Source organism: Dioscorea cayenensis, chromosome 9, assembly GCF_009730915.1.
Source record: "Dioscorea cayenensis subsp. rotundata cultivar TDr96_F1 chromosome 9, TDr96_F1_v2_PseudoChromosome.rev07_lg8_w22 25.fasta, whole genome shotgun sequence".
Lineage (NCBI taxonomy): Eukaryota > Viridiplantae > Streptophyta > Magnoliopsida > Dioscoreales > Dioscoreaceae > Dioscorea > Dioscorea cayenensis.
The window spans coordinates 21,016,051-21,019,243 of NC_052479.1; the positions used below are offsets into that span (position 1 = coordinate 21,016,051).

At 38.4% G+C, this 3,193-nt stretch overlaps 1 non-coding gene across 1 annotated transcript; it reads left to right on the forward strand.

Annotated features, from left to right (window-relative positions):
- Positions 1-107, forward strand: LOC120269875. Its single transcript, XR_005539504.1, has one exon. It is a non-coding gene; the product is annotated as a small nucleolar RNA R71 (small nucleolar RNA).
- The last annotated feature ends 3,086 nt before the right edge of the window (positions 108-3,193 follow it).

The following is a 3,193-nucleotide window of genomic DNA, read 5'->3' on the forward strand; positions in this document are numbered from 1 at the left end:
AATCCATGTTGAGGACATTTTCAAATTAGTTCTTTGAACCTTTCCCATGTCTCAAATAGAGACTCCAATTCCGTTTGCATGAAGGACGAGATCTCATTCCTAAGCTTTGTAGATTTTCTGGGAGAAAAATAATGGGCAAGAAAAGCTTCTACCATCTTCTCCCATGTAGTGATCGATGCTCTAGGTAATGAGTGTAACCACTGCTTTGCTCTCTCCTTCAAAGAAAATGGGAAGGCTCTGAACTTGGTGGCATCATCCGTAACACCATTGATGTTGAGCATATCACATACTTCCAAGAAATTCTCTATTGGACTATTTGGATCCTCATCGGCCAAACCATTGAACTTTGCAGTTTTTTATAACATGTGGATGAATGCCGGCTTTAGCTCAAAATTCTGAGCTGTTATTTGTGGCCGCACAATACTAGATTGTGTCCCCAATACTGACGGTCTAGCGTAATCAGAGAGGGTTCTCTATTGTCCATTCTATTGTACCATGTTGTCAGACCCTTCAACTTCCACTTCAGCTAGATTCAACATTTCTTGCACAGGTTCTTTACCCCTTCTTCTAAGTGTTCGTTCAAGTACGGGATCACCTTCAATTAATATCGAAGGGTTCCCTTGGGTCATAACATGGAGCAGCACCAAATAAAGAAATCAAAATTAGAATGATGGTAGAATAAGAAGGTATGAAATAAGATTAATGAATGAATAGCTAAGATATCAAAGTGCAAAGTATCTCTAAATGCCTACTACCCCGATAACGGCACCAAAAACTTAACAATGCCCCTTGCTTATGACCCGAAGTACACATGTTTATTGAAGTAATAAATCCCAAGTGAGTGGGGTATCGTATCCACAAAGAGTAGGGAATAAAAAGTACCTAAATTGCTACTTAACCAATTGAAGATGAATAATGATTATGTTGATAAGATGTGATGTAAACAGAAATAAAAAGAACAAGAATGAGAGGCACAAGTAAGTGAGAGGTAAGGCAATCGATAGAAGTGGGGGAACTCGGACAATGCTCCCCCTAGGAATTATGATTCAAATGAAAAACCTACCATTATACTTTCTAATTAATGCTCAATGAGTCGTGGAAATACTAAAGCACAGTGTCCCAAACCTAAGGTTAACCATGACTAACCCTATACTATGTCCCAGTGGAGAAATCGCTTAGTCTCAACACCTCACACTGCACAAAGTTGCATGGAATTCTAGGGATTCCAAGTGATAAACCCTATTCCTATGTGTAGATCTAACCTTTTAGTCTTGGTGAAAGACCACTAGTTACAATTAAGCCCCAGATAATAAAGTCACTTCAACACTTCACTCTGTTGCTCGCGCAACTACGTCCCAGCAGAGTTCATCCCTTAGCGCTTCACACTATTATAACCACAAAGAACTCTAGAAAATGGAGGTAGGATAAATCACACCAGAGGGGAAATGGGACACTCAGCTACCTCTCGACCGAAACACTCCAAATCCCGACACTTTTCATTAAGGCAACATAAACGGGCACACGTTTATGCCGTAGATCGCATATCTTCTTCAATCAAAAGCCTCATTGGTGAAGATCTTGCTATCAGTGCACAAGTTAGGATATGCAAATGTGACTGCCTTCGTGCCCACCCCACTCATTGTAATGGATTAAATAGATAGAGGTTGGCACACATTCATGTATCTTAGAGCTCCACTTGTGTCTTCACATTTTTCCTTCCAAGATTCCCCCAAATAGTGCATTTACGATCTACTTTTGGCTTATTCTCTCAAAACATAGCTTCACAACCCTACATGTGCAAAACAACATAAATACACGTGTATTAGCGCTAAAAGCTGATAAAAGTAATGCTCATTATGAGGAAAGAACACTTCGCTCATTTTCAAAGCTTTCCATCATCATTTCATCGATAAGTATATCTTTCTCTTTTCTTCACTCAATCCTTGTTTATTTTGCGACACCTGCATCATCTTCACCAGAAGCAGCAGCAGAGATAGCGCTCGACACTAACGCTTTAGGCATTTTTACTTTTAGTTGTCGTTATGTTTTTGTACTTTATTTCTTTGAGTTGTATTTCATTTCAATATCTATGTGGACTTAAGTTTGATTTTATTTTTGTTGAGCTTCATTGAATCAACTTGTTTATGCATGCAGATGGTCTTATCAGTATAGAAATTGAGGATTAGTCATAGACACGGTCAATGTGTTTTACACATGGCCATGTGTGCTTCACAACCCGTTGGAAATCAACTCCCAAGGATCTAGCTCCATCAACTACACCACTAGGAGTTCAAGGGAGTATTGTTTCAATTACCCACTCCCACACATACTTTTGAGTGATTTACATTTTATTGTGCTTGCATGCGTACATTGAGGGCAATGTACATCTTAAGTGTTGGGGGGGGGGGTAGGAGTTCACATTACACATGTCCTTTATATAAATTTTGATTGACATACATGCTCACATAGCCAATGATGGTTCACCATAGTTGCAATGACTGTATTCTTGAGTTTAGGAGAATTTTAACATTGAATGTTTTCATGCTCTAGTTTGTTCTTGAATTTCAGGGAATTTTTGACCGATTGACACTTGTTGCACCACACGCTCATGAAATTCTTTCGAAAACTCAAGTTTGATGTTTAAGTGACTAATTAGCTTTATTTCTTGTGTTATTTTGCTAAAAAATTTGAAAAAGAAAAGAAACAAAAATAGATACATTGTTTAGTTGTGCATTTTGGGTGGAAAGTGCTGCCACCTATGAAGTATGAAGCTACTCTCATAAGTCAGATACTAGTTATGACCTAATGAGAGAAAGATTTATCTCATGGGATGAGTAAAAGCTACCACTCCGGTAGAAAGATCTACCACCTCGAAAGTGTGAAAGCCACCTTAGCAGTCACTTCGAAAAGGGCTACCTTAGAGGATTCTTGAAGCTACTACCATCTTTTCGTTTGGTTACGTTTTGTAGTTAAATAAGTCCCTTATTCTTGGAACTTTGAGGAGTTTACTTTGGGTTTACTTGAGTGAATTTACACACACTTACATGATCTCGTGTTTGTTGTCCTTTCAAATTCAGGGTTTTTAGCTAGAGCATTGTTTTTTCTTAATTAGTATTGAAATTTCGCTTACTTGTAGAATGCTCTCCTTGCATGCTTTGGTGAACCTAAGGCCCAGCACTTTCAATATTTCTTT